Genomic DNA, 16,756 nt, shown 5'->3' on the forward strand with positions numbered 1-16,756 from the left:
GCTAGCGCACTAGAGAGTACCAGAAAAAGATATCTAAAAAGACTTTTCCTGGGGTCAGGAAAAAACAAGAGTGACCTCAAAAAACCATCCCTGCCAGAATTTAATTGGATCAGACTGCTGAGCAAGTTTGTCCCAGGGCACTGTTGAAAACAAAAGAGCAGTCGTAATTAGAGCCTAGTAAGAGTGGTGGGACACCAAATGAAGCCGACATCTTACCCAAGAGCTCAGGGAAAGAGACAAGGTGCCCTAAAGAGCTAAAGCCACAGGCAGTCCAGGGTACCGGGAGCACAACCAGGGCTGCGCTCTCTGAGAAGCAACACCAGAGGTTTCCTGCTGTTGGGCAAACGGACGTCACTAACGTAGCCTAGCCAAGCCACAAAATGAAATACAAGTCCCAGAGAGGGGAAAGAGCAATCCGTACCCAGAGCTGCTGCAACAGATTACCTGAGAGGCCCAGTTTTCAACATAAGACCTGCAAAGAACCAGGAACCCATGACCCACATGCAGGGGGAAAATCAGGCAACAGAAACTGCCTATGAAAGAGACCACACGGCAAATTCAGACTTCAAAGTAGCCATGATATGTCCTCGGAACTAAGGGAAACCATGCTTCGCGAAGTAACGTATGAAGACAATGTCTCACCAAAGAGAGAATTTCGAAGAGAAACTATAAAAACTAAACAAGGGGTTCCTGGGTGGCTCAGTCGGTTAAGCGTCTGCCTTCAGCTCATCCTGGGATCGAGCCCCGCATTGGACTCCCTGCTCAGCAGGGAGTCTGCTTCTCCCTCTGCCGCTCCCCCTGCTTGTGTTCTCTCTCTCTCTCTGACAAAATCTTTAAAAATAAAGTGATGAGACAATAAACTGATCCAGAACAACTCAGGTGCGCATTCCAGATAAAATTAATAAAGATGAATACTAAAAACCCGACAATACTCTAATTAAAAGATTTTAAAATTTAATGACTTTTTGGGGTGCCGGGGTGGCTCAGTTAAGTGTCTGCCTTCAGGTCAGGTCATGATCCCAGGGTCCTGGGATCCAGGCCCTCGTCGGGCTTCCTGCTCGTAGGGAGTGTGTTTCTCCCTCTCTGTCCCTGCTCATGTGCTCTCTCTCCTGCTCACTCTCTCTCAAATCTTAAAAAAAAAAAAAAAAAGACTTTTTACTGACACAACTGGACGACAACTGTATTAGAAAGTGAGTTAAGGGGCGCCTAGGTGGATCAGTTGGTTAAGCATCTGCCTTCGGCTCAGGTCATGATCCCAGGGTCTTGGGATCAAGCCCCACATAGGGCTCCCTGCTCAGCAGGGAGACTGCTTCTCCCTTGCCCTCTGTTGCTCCCCCTGCTTGTGCTCTCTCTCTCTAAAATAAATAAAATCTTTTTTTTTTTAAGATTTTTTAAATTTATTTTTTAACAGAGAGAGAGACAGCGAGAGAGGGAACACAAGCAGGGAGAGTGGGAGAGGAAGAAGCAGGCTTCCTGCCGAGCAGGGAGCCCGATGTGGGACTCGATCCCAGGACCCTGGGATCATGACCTGAGCCGAAGGCAGACGCTTAACGACTGAGCCACCCAGGCGCCCTAAAATAAATAAAATCTTTAAAAAAAAAATTAAGATCCATGATTCATTTTGCTCATGGAGCAAACTCCCTAGAATATCGGGGCTCCCTCTTGCTGCCATTCTTCTTGCAAGGACGCAGTTGTTTAACTGTGTGTATTTCCCCTTATCCTATCATGGAATGATATTTGGTCTCTATCCCCAGTTCCTGGCACAGTTCCTGGTTCCTAAAACCCTTGGAATTTCCTGAAAGATAAGGGTGACTGCCAGGTCCCTTTAGATAGCCTCAGGATTGGGGCTGGTTGCCAGAACAAGCCTTGATTAGAAACTTGAAACTTTCAGCCCCACCTCCCAATCTCTGGGGATGGGTGAGGGACTGGAGATTCCATTCATCACCAATGGCAAATAATTTATTTATTTATTTTTTTATTTATGAGAGAGAGCACCCCAATGCATGAGCAGGAGGGAGGAGCAGAGGGAGAGGGAGACGCAGACTCCCCGCTGAGCAGGAAACCGGATGCGGGACTCGATCCCAGGACCCCTGGATCACGACCTGAGCCGAAGAGCGATGCTTAACCGACTGAGCCACCCAGGTGCCACATCCAATGGCAAATAATTTAATAAATCATGGGGCACCTGGCTGGCTCAGTCGGTTGAGCGTGTCTCTTGATCTCGGGTTATAAGTTCGATGTTGGGTGTAGAGGTTACTTAAAACAGTCTTTTAAAAATTATAATTTAATAAATCATGTCTATCTAATGAACCCTCCATGAAAACAAAGCTGGGAGAGCTTTCTGGTTGGTGAATAGACCAAGGTGCTGGAGCGGGCACAGAAGCTCTGAACCCCTCTCCCCGACACCTTGCCCTACGCATCCCTTCCATTTGGCTGTTCCTGTGCTGTGTCCTCTGTAATAAACCGATAATCCTAAGTAAAGCACTTTCCTGAATTCTGTGAGTTATTCTAACAAATTAATGAGGTGGTTGTGGGAACTCCTGATTTTGTAACCAAGTTAGAAATGTTGGTAACACGGGGCGCCTGGGTGGCTCAGTTGGTTAAGCGACTGCCTTCGGCTCAGGTCATGATCCTGGAGTCCCGGGATCGAGTCCCGCATCGGGCTCCCTGCTCAGCAGGGGGCCTGCTTCTCTCTCTGACCCTCCTCTCTCTCATGCTCTCTCTCTGTCTCTCTCAATAAAAAAAAAAAAAAAAAACTTAAAAAAAAAAAAAAAAAGAAATGTTGGTAACCTGGGGACCCAGTACTTTCAACTATCATCTGAAGTGGGGCCAGTCTTGTGGGACTGAAACCTTAAACATGTGGAGTGTGATGGTAACTCCAGGTAGTCAGTGTCAGAATTAAATTGTGGGACACCCAGCTGGCATCTGTAGAGAATGAGTTGGTGTCCGGAGAAACCACACCTCTCACTCATCCTGCTTCCTTGGTCAGGAAGGTCCCTATGGCCCCAGCCCTCCCCCAGCCCCCACACTACAAGAGGCTGGCAAAACTACACAAAATTCTAAGTATAAACAAATGAGATGTTATGGAATCTCAGCTACTGACGAAGTGTCAACTTGAAAATGAGCACGTAACACAACACTCAACTGTAAGGAAGCTTCTGCAACAACAAACCCACCAGGGGACTCCTTATGGTTTAAGGAAGTTGGAAAGTTAGTGTCTCAGAAACCCAAGGCCAGTTTCCTAAACATCAATCATTTGGGTCACCTTTGGGACCTATCCACATATATATTTTATCTTAAAATCAACTGCATTAAAATCATTACTAAGGAAACTTTATGTCCCTATTATAAGTGGAAAATCAGTACCATTTGCTACAACAGAAGGTATACTTTAATCTTTTTTTTTTTTTTTAAGATTTTTATTTATTTATTCATGAGAGACAGAGAGAGAGAGAGGCAGAGGGAGAAGCAGGCTCCCAAGGAGCAGAGAGCCCGATGCGGGACTCGATCCCAGGACCCTGGGATCATGACCTGAGCCGAAGGCAGATGCTTAACCATCTGAGCCACCCAGGCGCCCCAGAAGGTATACTTTAGATCATTAAAAAAATGCTTGGGGCGCCTGGGTGGCTCAGTTGGTTAAGCGTCCGTCCGGCCGACTCTTGATTTTGGCTCAGGTCATGATCTCACCCCATGTCAGGCTCCTCGCTGAACTTGGAATCTGCTATCTCCTTCCTCTCCCTCTGCCCCTCCCCCCAGCTCATGTGCGTGTGCGCAAGCTCTCTCTCTCTCTCAAATAAATAAATCTTTTAAAAAATGCTTAATGTTTAAATGCATATCTAAATGAACTTGTGTACCACCACCAATCCTATACATGCCACACAGTGCCCTAATTTGCTGTGTGGGATGAAAGTGAGAAGAGAAATAGAAGGCGCTGTCTTTGTGAAGTGCCCTGAGTTTGAGAACCAGGCTTCCTTCTGAGAAGACTGTCTTCAACTTTCTTCTAAAGGAACATCAAGTAAACACTAACCTCTACAGGGCTTTGATTCAGTTAAAACAAAACACTACATTTAAAAAATTAAAAAAAATAAAAAGTTTTTATTACCAGGGCTTTCAACCAGCAAATATAAGGGATAACGATGGGCAACTGCGGGGCTAGACAATTAAGCTCCGTTTAAAAACAAAAAACACAGCCCTGGGCTTTCTGAAAAGTGCCATCACCAAATGCTATTGTTCTCCAGAGCCCCGTCAGTTTATGTGACCCATGATTACCACTTAAAGACCCACCAGAGGGGGCGCCTGGGTGGCTCATTCGGTTGAGCAGCTGCCTTTGGCTCAGGTCATGGTCCCAGGGTCCTGGGATGGAGTCCTGCATCGGGCTCCCTGCTCAGTGGGGAGTCTGCTTCTCTCTCTGACTGCAGCTCCCCCTGCTTGTGCTCTCTCTCTCTCTCTGACAAATAAATAAAATCTTTAAAAAATAAAAATAAAATAAAGACCCAGCAGGGGCGCCTGGGTGGCTCAGTCAGTACAGCACGTGACTCGAGCTTAGGGTTGTGAGTTTGAACCCCACGTTGGGTGTAGAGATGACTTAAAAAAATAAAACTTTAAAAATAAGTACATAAATAAAGACCACGCCATACCTTTATTCCCTTTCCAGGGTTATGGAGAATGAGATGATGAAAAGTTTAAAAGAAATGGATTTTTTTTTTAAGAAATCTCATTTTATTTTATTTTTTAAAGATTTTATTTATTCATTTGAGAGAGAGACAAAGAGAGCACAAGCAGGGGGAGAGGCAGAAGGAGAGGGAGAAGCAGGCTCCCCACTGAGCAGGGAGCCTGACGTGATGCTCAATCCCAGGACCCAGAGATCATGACCTCAGCCGAAGGCAGACAGTTAACCATCTGAGCCACCCAGGTGCCCCAAGAAATGGATTCTGGCAAAGGCTGGGTCAAAAACAAAGCAAACAAAAACAAAAGGAAATATCAAAATTGCTCCTTGCAGACAATTTTTTTTTTTTTTACCTCTATTCCAATAGGAATCAAAATCTGGTACAGGGATGAAAGAGCAATCACGAAAGGAAAGCAAGGGACAGACACACATACTCTGTCCTGCGAAGCTCCCACCCTTACTAGCTTTCCATTTCTGTGCACAGCGCCCTCGGCCTGATCAGACAGGAGAGGCCTCCCACACAGAAGACAAGGCAGGGGCAGGCCTGGAGGGCTGTGGTTCTCCACAGTCTGATGCAGAGATGAACTTCCTCTGGTTAGGACTCCTTCTGCAGCGCCCGGAAGCTGCAAGTACCTCCGTTAGGTGGGAAGTGGGCAGAAATCCACACAATTTTCAATTTTTCAAAATACAATTTTTATTCACTCTACATTAAAAGTAATATGGATTATTCCCAATTTTTAGGAAATAGTGATTTATAAAGTAAACGAAAGAAGGAGGTCAGGAATTACTGGCCTACGAGAAATCACTCAGTGATTCAGTGGGATGAGAACAGCACAACACTGTACGGAACATGCCCACTCCACAGACTGAAGCTGACTTCCAGAGACAACCAGGGACTGGCCACTCAGGGGACAAGTTAGGACTGGAATCCAGGTCTCATGGACTCAGAGGCCAACCCTGCCTGGTTGAATCTGAAAAAGCAAAGCCGGGGACACACTAGCACAGTCCCGATAAAGAAGAAATTTGTGAATGTAGCAGGAGGGGAAGAATGAAGAAGGCGGGGAAATCTGAGGGGGAGATGAACCATGAGAGACTATGGACGCTGAGAAACAAACTGAGGGTTCTAGAGGGGAGGGGGGTGGGGGGATGGGTTAGCCTGGTGATGGGTATTAAAGAGGGCACGTTCTGCATGGAGCACTGGGTGTTATGCACAAACAATGAATCATGGAACACGACATCTAAAACGAATGATGGAATGTATGGGGATTAACATAAAAATAAATAAATAAATAAATAAATAAATAAGAAATTTGTTTCTGTGTCTATTTTAACAAAAGTAGTGATCTTTCGGCACATGGAACCAAGACGGCCAAAGTACACACTCCAGAGTGATAGAATGAGGCCTCCAGGACAGCGGCAGCAGAGGTCCCCGAACAGCCCAAGCAAAGGCTGGGAGAAAGGCGGCCTGCTGGCCACTGGGCTTTGGTGGAAGGCAGCAGTGAAGCTGGCTTGGGCCTGGCATGGCTGAGATCTGGCCAGAATTAGCACCTTCCAGTTTGGATCAATTAGCAGGAACTAGGGGCAGGCTCCTAGCCTCTGCCCCAAGGGAGACAGGAGAACAAACTGACATCCGTTTCTCAGTGCAGGAAAGGCCACTTGGCCGAGGCCCACAGGGAAGGAGACCCAGCCCTGCCCACTGGGCCTGGCACCCAGCTCAGAGCTGGCCTAGCCCAGTTCTTGATCAACAACTAGGGGAAAGGCCTTGATCAATTCCAGGCAGGGTGCAGACAGGAAAAAAGAAGACTTGAAAACACTTCTATCCTCCAATCCCCAAACCCATTCCCAAGGTGACAAAATAAACTCTCCAATAACCCCAGAACGACCACAATCAACAGGTATCTGCTGATGCTCTTACAACTTAAGCCAGTGTCATCTTTTGTTGCCTTTCAAAATCCTTTTCCCCCTCAGTTGATATGGGTTTTCTAATTCTTCCTAAGGGATTTGTTCCTTTTTGATACTCAGTGCCCCTCTTGAGAATTTAGGTCTTCCAGGATTTCTGTTTCCTCTGCTCTCTCCTGCACCTGCATTGCTTACTCCTTGGTGTCTGGGAGGCATCTGGTTTCACAGGTTTCCAAAGACTCCAGAGGTCAAAGGTCAAAATTTACATTTGTAACACAGTCAGAACGATAGAAGATTTAAGAGAGAGATACACATCAGAAGACTCAATATTGTTAAGATATTAATTCTCCTCAAATTAATCTACAGATTTAACACAATTCTAATAATTTTGGTAGGATTTTATTTTTTGTAGAAATTGACAAGCTGAGTCTAAAGTCTATATAGAAAAGCAAAGGGGGGCACCTGGCTGGCTTAGTAGGTAGAGCATGAGGCTCTTGATCTCTGGGGTGTGAGTTCGAGCCCCACGTTGGTATAGACATTGCTTAAATAAATAAACTTTAAAAAAATCCTTAGAAAATAAATAAAGTGGGAAGGGAGCAATAAATAAATATAATTGAGACATTGTCCTAATATGCAGTTACTGTGATATGACCCTTTAAAAAAAAGAAGGGGAGCCTGGTGGCTCAGTCGGTTAAGCGGCTGCCTTTGGCTCAGGTCATGATCCCAGGGTCCTGGGATCGAGTCCCGCGTCGGGCTCCCTGCTCAGCGGAGAGCCTGCTTCTCCCTCTCCCTCTGCCTGCTGCTCACCCTGTTTGTGCTCTCTCTCTCACTATCTCTCTCTCTGTGTCAAATAAATAAATAAAATCTTTAAAAAAAAAAAGAAGAAGAAATGAAAAGCAAAGGACCTATAATAGCCAAAACACTAAGAAACAAAGTGGGATTTCAAGATTTACTATAGAGCTACAGTCATCAAGACAGAGTAGTATTGGTGATGTATATACCTGTCCATCAAGGGAAGAGAACATAGTCCAGAAATATGTGGTCAACTGCTATTCAACAAAGGACCAATGGAGAAAGGACAGTCTTTTCAACAAATAGTTCTTGAAAAATTGGACATACGTATGCAAAAAAAATGAACCTTGACCCATAATTCACACCATATACAAATATGTGAAATACATCAGAGAACTAAATATAAACCAGAAGCATAGGATTTCTTTTTTTTTTTAAGATTTTATTTATTTATTTATTTGTAAGAGAGGGAGGGAGGGAGGGAGGAAGGGAGAGAGCACAAGCAGGGGTAACTGCAGGCAGAGGGAGAAGCAGGTTCCCTGCTGAGCAAGGAGCCTGGGGCGGGACTCCATCCCAGGACCTCCATCCCAGGACCCTGGGATCATGACCTGAGCCAAAGGCAGAAGCTTAACCAACTGGGGCACCCAGGCGTCCCAAAGTATAAGATTTCTAAAAGAAAACATAGGATAAAAATCTTTATGATCTTGGTAAGGCAAAGATTTCTTAGGCAGGACACAACAAACACACAAACAATAAAAAAGACAAAACAAAGACTGGAAGAAAACATTTGCAAAACACATATCTGATAAAGAACTTGTATCTAGGGGCACCTGGGTGGCTCAGATGGTTAAGCGTCTGCCTTCGGCTCAGGTCATGATCTCCAGGCCCTAGGATCGAGCCCCATGTCAGGCTCCCTGCTCAGCAGGGAGTCTGCTTCTCCCTCTTCCTCTGACCCTCCCCACTGCTCCTGATCTCTCTCTCTCTCTATCTCGAAAGAATAAATAAAAAATTCTTAAAAAAAAAAAAAAAAAAGAACTTGTATCTAAAATACATGAAGAGCTCGTACAATCAGAAAAGGGAAAAACCAGTTTTTTAAAATGGGCCAGGGGCGCCTGGGTGGCTCAGTCATTAAGCGTCTGCCTTCGGCTCAGGTCATGAATCCCAGCCTCCTGGGATCAAGCCCCAAATCGGTCTCTCTGCTCAGCAGGAAGCCCGCTTCTCCCTCTCCCACTCCCCCTGCTTGTGTTCCCTCTCTTGCTGTCTTGATCTCTCTGTCAAATAAAGAAAATCTTTAAAAATAAATAAATAAATAAATAAATAAATAAATAAAATGGGCCAAAGATTTTAACAAACAAATGGCAAATAAGCACATAAAAAGATACTCAACTCACTAGGCATTAGAGAAATACAGATTAAAACCACAATGAAATACCACGATCCATCTATTAGAATAGTAAAAAATTATCAAAATAAATAAAAGACAATATCAAATGCTAGACTGAAATACTCATACATTGCTGGTGGGAATGTGAAATGGTACCGTCACTTTGGAAAACAGCCTTCTAATCCTAGTACGGATTTACCCAAGAGAAATGAAAACATATACCCAAGCCAAGACCTGCTAGTAAATGTTCACTGCAGTTTTATTCATAATCACTAAAATATGTAAGCAACCCAAGTGTCCATCAAGTGGGTGAAAGGATGAACACCTACATGGTGGAATACTACTCAGTAACAAAAGAATGAATTCCCAAAACGCACATTGATGAATTTCAAAAGCATTATTCAGAGTGAAAGAAACCCGACTCAAAAGGCCATATGTTTCATTTGTGACATTCCAGAAAAGGCAAACCTATAGGGACAGAAATCAGATGAGTGGTTGTAGGGAGCGGGGTGGAAGGATGTGATTGATTACAAAAGGTCACTAGGGAATTGAGGGGTGGAGGGTGATAATATCCTATATCCTAATTACGGTGGTGGTTACATAACTGTTCACATTTGTCAAAACTCAAACATGTATACCTAAAAAGAATACATTTTTCTCTATGTAAACTAAACCTCACTAAACCCCACAAAAAGAAGCCAAATATTTCATTTTTAAAATATAATTTATAAGCACTTGGGAGTTATGTAAGACTAATCAGCCGTAGAAAAATTTGTGTTGCCAGACCCTTCCATCAAACAACTGATGGCTTTAGGCCTGGGGGTCAAAAGCTGTTTTGATTTACAGAAAATTTCACAAGGGACTTCCTGATCCTTAATCAACAGCTAAAAAAATGCTGCAGGGCCACCGAGGGAAGCCATGCATCCGCAAGGGGATCATCTTGCGCATTCTCCCCCAACAGATACATTTTTTAAAGTAAATTATCATGTAAAAAACTTAACATCGCAAATGATCTTGGGCAAGCAGTTTGTTTCCTCATCTGTAAAAAGTCAGCAGATCTAAAGAGTTCCCTACATTAAAAACTTAAAAGTCTGACTTTCCCTAATTAGCACAATTTAGCTGAACCTCCAGGGGGCGCCTTTGAAAGCCCTCTGATCTATGAAACCTGTGAAGTGAAACTCTACTCCTTGAAAATCCCACTGTGCACCTGACACTCTCTGTGTGTGTGTATGTGTGTGTGTGTGTGTGTGTGTGTGTGTAACATCTGATCAGGGCATTTCCACATCCAAAGCCACAGCAACTCTAGGGCAGGGCGAGCATGGTGACTTGTCATTAATAAGGGGAGGACTGCAGGATGGGAGTGCTGGGAAAACGCAATCCCAGGTGCCATGATTAATACTCTTCAAACAGCCCAGATTCTATGCAGTGCTCCCCAGTGCCCAGCCCCACACTCTGTCCTCCAAGCTCAGACTCCCCAGGGGAGAGCCTTGGCTGGTTTTATTTTGTCTCTCTCCATCCCACTATCACAGCTGCTCAGAGACAGTGGCCTCTGGAGGGCAGGCCTCTGGGCCCACTTGATGAGCCTATCAACTCCTTCCAGAGAAAGATGCTCCATAAGAACCCACAGTTTCCCCAGAATTCCTCAAGCATCTCCCCGCAGAAGGAGTTTGGCAAAAGGGGTTTTCTTGGTAGGATAAGCTCGGAGCACTTAGATTTTTCTCCTGTATTCTGGATATAGGCAGTCAACAGACTAAGGTCTCCCAGAAGTCTCTGCAGTAATGAAACCTGTTTAAACGCGGTTTCCAAACTCAGCTAGGAAAACCACTTGCATGTAGTACCCATTTACACACCACAGAGCTAGTGTTTGCACACACAATGAGATCAATGCTGTTAACTTCCTTGCATTTGTACTTTTTTAAAAAAATGACCTTTCTAGAAACCTTGTTTCCAAGAAAACAAGATACATGTAATATACTAACATTAATGTAAAAATGGGGGCGAATATATCTCCACGTATTGCTTGTAGATGTATAAACTATCTCTGGAAGGATTAGGGAACTGGTCACTGCAGCTGTTTCCAGAGAAAGAAATAAGGGGCTGGGGGCAGGGAAGAGACTTTTTCACTATGTGCCTTTTGTACCATGTGTGTATGTTACCTAAGCAACCCATTAAATTAAAATCAAATAAAATAACAGGCACTCAAAAAAGTAATACCTTACAAATATAATAGCATTCACGAGTGTGTGAGCACACACATGCACACAAAACACCCCAAACATAATCAACGCCAGAGAGAGACAGCCACTGTTAATATGTGGTGTTGTGGACTTTGGTCCCATTTGCCTTTTTTTTGCTTTTGTTGCCCCTGCTTTTGGTGTCATATTCAAGAAATCATTGCCAGTACCCCTGTTGTGAAGCTTTTCCTCTATTTTTTAGGTGTTTCACAGTTTCAGGTCTTACATTTAAGTCTTTAATCCATTTTGAGTTGATTTCTGTGTATGGTGTAAGAAAAGAGTCCAATTTTGTTTTGCATGTGCCTGTCCAGTTCTCCCAGCACCATTTGCTGACGAGACTATCCTATCCCCACTGTGTATTCTTGGCACCCTTATCAAAAATCAGTTCACTGTATATGTGTGGGTTTATTTCTGGGCTTTCTATTCTGTTCCACTGGTGTCTATGTCTATCTTTATGGCAGTACCATAAGTGTTTTAATTACAATAGTTTCATAACATATTAAAATCAGGAATTGTGATGCCTCCAGCTTTGTTTTTCTTGCTCAGAATTGTTTTGGCTATACAGGGTCCTCTGTGATCCCATATGATTTTTAGAATAATTTTTTGTTTCTATAAAAAATGTCAATTGATATTTTGACAGGGATTGCAATGAATCTGCAGATCACATGGACATTTAAAAAACATCAGGTCAAGGGGCACCTGGGTGGCTCAGTCAGTTGGGCATCGGCCTTCGGCTCAGGTCATGATCTTGGGGTCCTGGGATGGGGCTGCGCATCAGGCTCCCTGTTCAGTGGGGAGCCCGCTTCTCCCTCTCCCTCTGCCCTTTGCCCTCCCTCTTTTGCTCTCAAAAAAAAAAAAAAAGAAAGAAAGAAAGAAAAGAATAAAATCCTTAGGAATAAATTCAACTAAGTGAAAGACTTGTACATGGAAAGCTATAAAAACTGATGAAAGATAAGGAAGACATAAATAGATGGAAAGGCATCTTGGTTCTTGTACTCTGTAGTTTTCAAACTGTTTTCACAGAGAGTACCTCATCTGAGTCTGATGCCAACTGTGTGAAGTAGAAAGGGCAGGTAGGATGCTCGCCAACAGGAGGCAACCGAGGCCCCAAGAAGACTGGATCAGAAGCTGGTCACTCAGCTGCAGAGGCTTCAATCCTGGGTGTCCTACGTGGCCCTCAGCCTCCCTCTACGACCTTACTCAGATGGTGGACCACCACTTCACGAGCCCCAACAGCATAAACTGCAGTAAGTCCACAGGTTAGGTAACCTTTCAAGGTACCCCCAGTGCAGGCAACAATCTCAGTGGAAGGTAATGCACACGTAAGGCTAAGACATATCATGTTAAACAGGATTATAAATGTAATGTGTGACATGCACATACATTCATTCCACTGCTTAATACTCTTCAGTGGCCTCAGGCTCAAAACCACCCCCCCACCCCCCCACCCCCCGTATGGTAGTCAAGATCTTTCACAGGTTAGCCCTTCCCCAGGCCCTTCATGCCATTGCCCACCTCCAACTCCGCCTGCTTGTGGTTCCCCATGTGGGCCATGCCCTAGGATACAAGCCCTCCCCTTCTGCTTTATTAAAATGTGCTTCTCATCGGGGCGCCTGGGTGGCTCAGATGGTTAAATGTCTGCCTTCGGCTTGGGTCATGATCCCAGGGTCCTGGGATCAAGCCCCACATTGGGCTCCTGGCTCAGTGGAGAGCCTGCTTCTCCCTCTGCCTCTCCCCCTGCTCATGCTCTCTCTCTCTGTATCTCTGTGTCTCAAATGAATAAATAAAAAGCTTAAAAAAAAATGTGCTTCTCATCAAGCTAATATTCCCATCTTAGTTTAGGCATCACTTCCTCCAGGAAGTCTTCCCTGAAAGCACATGCACATGAGCACACAAATAGGACTGTTGGTCAACTGTATTTCTATTGCTTTCTATGCCTCTCTATCACTTACTTGTCCATCTGACTCCTATACAACGAGCTCCTTGAGGCCAGGGCATGAGCCCTTTGTCCCTTTGTACTGACCAGTGCATGGTCAGGCACACAGTAAATGCTCAATGCACACCTATGATCCCAAATGACTGTGGAATCAAGGGAGGCCCAGCACAGTGTGGCTGCTTTAGCAGGTGCATTACTTCTGATGCTTCACAAAGGGAGACTGTCTGGGCAAGACTGCAGGGAAGGTGCCACTACCCTGTTTGTGGAAAATATCTTAAGCAACTTCAATGTGAGCTTCGTCTGTTCTTCCCCGGGGCTCCTGACACAGGTGACTGGGAGGCTGATCCAGCCAGGGGTTGAGAAACCTCAGCCAGTCCACAGAACCAAAGTGAGCAGAAAGCGGCTCACAGCTGAAGACCTAGAGGTAAAGAGAAGTGAGATGACTGACCTAACGGCTCCCAGAAACTTAGCAGCAGGGTTGGTTCCAAACTCGGGCCTCTTTCTACAGCACCCAGACATGTTTGGGGATCTGAGCGAAGGCCCAGGACAAGAGCTGTGGACCTGACCAGCACCAAGGAGTCTGGGATATAACAGGAAGGGCAGGAAAAAGGACAGAGATCTTGAAAATAAACACGTGCCGGACGAGCAATCATCAGCAAAGCCCTGTGGAGATAGGTTGGCTAGAGAGCAAGAGCCTGGAGATACATTTGCTGCTCCCTCCACACTGGAGATTGCCGTGTGTTTGTCAGTTTTCCTGATTTTAACCCTGAGGAGCACAGACTGTGTGCTCTCAGGTACTTGATCTTCAAAACAACCTGCAAAGTACAAACCGTGTCCTTGTTTGTGCCCAGGAAGACTACGGAGCTGAGAGGGGGGGAAGTAGCTTCAAGGCCACAGAGCTAGCTAAGAGTGGCAGGCCAGGAATGTCAACCCGGTTTTCTCCACTAACCTGAGTGGTTCTGGGTGATCTGGAAACTTTAAACTACGACTTTCAGTGATTCTTCAAGTCCATTTTGCTGTCTGCAACTGAAAATAATTTTGTGCTGGTGTTCCTCAGTAGTAACGCACATGAGATTCACAAGGATGTTTAAAATGCTCGATGCATGGTACAACGGAGAAGGAAGATGACCATCGCTACAAACGAACAGCGTAGAGCTGACCAACAACTTTCCGGGACACTGACCCCTTAGCCAGCAGCAGCGGGAAGAACGGAAGTGCCTGAAACTCGAGTACAGCCAGTGATGGGAGGCCTATCGACGCAGGCACTGATGAGACCAAAGAGCACCCACCTCAGGCACCCAGCAGAGGGTGCAGCATGCAAAGACAGCCTGGGTGACAGCCCAGCTTGTTCAGAGGACAGGGACAGCACTCAGGTCTGGCCCAAGGGAAGTGTGACGGTCAGTCTTATATGTCAGTCTGAGGAGGCTACAGCCCTGTTATTCTATCAAACACTAACCCAGGCATTGCTGTGACCTATTTTATAGATGTGATTAAAGTTTATAATCAGTCGATTTTAGGTAAGGGAGATTATCCTGCATAATCTAGATTTCAATCAGGTGAAAGGCCTTAAGAACAGAACTGAGGCTTCTCAAAAAGAAGAAATTGTACTTATGCATACCAGCTTTAGCTGTGCTGGAGAGATCCAGCCCGCCCTTCATGATGGCTAGAAATACAGACCCTGGACTTGCCTTCCCGGCCCCCACAATCATGCAAAGCCAATTCCTTGTAATAACTCCCTGAATATATATCTTGTACTGGTTCTAGATCTCTGCTTGAACCTTGACTGGTAACAGGAAGGCAGGCACCTTGCAGAAGGTGGGGGAAAAAAGGAGGCTCAGGCTAGGACTGGAGTAGAGAGCACTGCAATACATGTTAAAGGCTCTGGACTTTTCCTGAAAAGCCAAGGGGAGCCGCAGAGGGATCTGAGCAAGATGAAGAGCAGGATTAGATCTGTATTTCAGATGTTATTTGTCTGTCTACCTGTGGGATGGAAAATGGACTGGAGTGTTCGGGGCCCACCAGGGGGAGGCACCACAAAAAAGGGAAGAAGCTGAAGCCATAACTCGGGTAGGAAATGGTGAGATCTTGGGTGGACAAAGGCCTGGCAGGGAAAACAGAGAGAAAGAAATATGTTGGAGAGACAGAGAAGTTAAGCCTCACGGAACCTGGTGACCTACTGGCCTGGGGTATGAGGAAGAGGGTGAAGGAATCCAAGCTGATTTCCAGATTCGTGGTTCTTCTCATCCCACTGGAGCTCAGTGCCACGTGGCAGCAACTCAAGGTGTGTTCTCTCGTCCCCTGGTTGCTCAATCAAAACATGGGGCTAGAAACACTCATTAACTACCCAGATGCTACATACAGATCATCCAGTGTGGTAACAACAATAGGCCCACAAGACACCCTATGGTGAGCCCTTTGGCTCTTTCTGATGGAACCCCTGCACAGAATAAGGAGAAAGGTAACATCTGGCAGAACAAAGCCAGAAAAACACAGCTGGAAAGATCCTGGGTAGGAAGGAGGGAGGTGAGAGCAGGGCCATGGCCCGAGCAGCTGTTTCTGCCATTTCCTGAGCCTGGAATGGACCAAAGGCATGGTGGGAATACAAAAGCCTCCCAGGGAGAGTGAGGGCCAGGGCACAGGCTGGGGGGAAACACCAGAACCTTCACAGGACCCTGGGAAGGCTGCTAGTGGATAGAGAGGAAGGCAAGAACCCCATGAAACACCAGCATGTCGCAGCCTAACATTCATTTCCTGTCTGCAAACTGGACAAAATTACCCCATCCGACCACCTAACAGAAGAAAAGGAATAATCAAGCTAGAAAAGACTGGGGATATGTCAATATCTATCTGGGAGAAAGAAGAGATGGAGCAGAGGTATTTGTTCGTGGTGACTGAACAATCGTGACATGGCCATTAGTTTCTCTGAAGGCTAGACACTTGTCATCACCAGAATGATATTTTAAAAGAGGAAAAGACAGAATAAATATACAAAGAATAAAGAGAAAGAAATCCAAATATATCGATACAGAAAACCAGCCAACCATGAGACAAAGACAAGAAAGGATCAGAGAAAATTTTCAGAAACAACCACAAAACAAGTAATAAAATGGCAATAAATACATATCTGTCAATAATTACTTTGAATGTAAATGGACTAAATGCTCCAATCAAAAGACACAGGGTGTCAGAATGGATAAAAAAACAAGACCCATCGATATGCTACCTACAGGGGACTCACTTCAGACATAAAGATAACTGCAGATTGAAAGTGAGGGGATGGAGAAACATTTATCATGCAAATGATGTAAAAAAAAAAAACCCAGAGGGGCGCCTGGGTGGCTCAGTCAGTTAAGCATCTGCCTTCAGCTCAGGTCATGATCCCAGGGTCCCAGAATCGAGCCCGCATCAGGCTCCCTGCTCAGCGGGAAGCCTGCTTCTCCCTCTCCCACTCCCCCTGCTTGTGTTCCCTCTCTTGCTGTGTCTCTCTCTGTCAAATAAATAAATAAAATCTTTTTAAAAAAAGAAAAAGAAAACCAGAGTAGCAATACTTATATCAGGCAAACTAGACTTTATTTTTTTAAAAGATTTTATTCATTTATTTGAGAGAGAGAGAGAAAGCGTGAGCACGACGGGGGTGGGATGAGGGGCAGAGGGAGAAGCAAACTCCCCGCTGAGCAGGGAGCCCGATGCGGGGCTCGATCCCAGGACGCTGGGATCATGACCTGAGCCGGAGGCAGCCACTTAACCGACTGAGCCACCCAGGTGCCCCTACTCTCACCACTTTTATTCAACATAGTACTGGAAGTCCTAGCCATGGCAATCAAACAAACAAACAAAAGGCACCC

At 45.3% G+C, this 16,756-nt stretch overlaps 1 protein-coding gene across 1 annotated transcript in view; it reads right to left on the reverse strand.

Annotated features, from left to right (window-relative positions):
- The window catches only part of STOX1 (storkhead box 1), a 59,909-nt gene that overhangs the window by 31,555 nt on the left and 11,598 nt on the right, over positions 1-16,756 (reverse strand). The gene's annotated exons all lie outside the window — the stretch shown is intronic.

Source organism: Leptonychotes weddellii, chromosome 6 (assembly GCF_054177405.1).
Source record: "Leptonychotes weddellii isolate Sample4059 chromosome 6, ASM5417740v2, whole genome shotgun sequence".
NCBI classification, from domain to species: domain Eukaryota; kingdom Metazoa; phylum Chordata; class Mammalia; order Carnivora; family Phocidae; genus Leptonychotes; species Leptonychotes weddellii.